Here is a 255-nt window from a genome sequence, read left to right as displayed (position 1 = left end):
TCTTGCATAAAAAGGTTTTAAATGATGATTTATATGGTTATTAATGATTATTAATGATTTTTTTGAAAGAAATTTCCATGAACCCATATCTTCTCAAATTCTCTAAATTTGGCCTAAAGTGGGTGTATTGATTTTGTGTAATTGATGGACGATTATTGTGTAGATTGTTGTGGACTGTTCATATATGTATTTATCTATGTGGAATTGTTAAGAATTGTTAGTGAATTGAAGGATGTGGGATGTTAGCCTTGAATG

This window comes from Solanum stenotomum, chromosome 5 (assembly GCF_019186545.1).
Source record: "Solanum stenotomum isolate F172 chromosome 5, ASM1918654v1, whole genome shotgun sequence".
Taxonomy (NCBI): Eukaryota; Viridiplantae; Streptophyta; class Magnoliopsida; order Solanales; family Solanaceae; genus Solanum; species Solanum stenotomum.
This window is presented reverse-complemented; position numbering follows the sequence as displayed.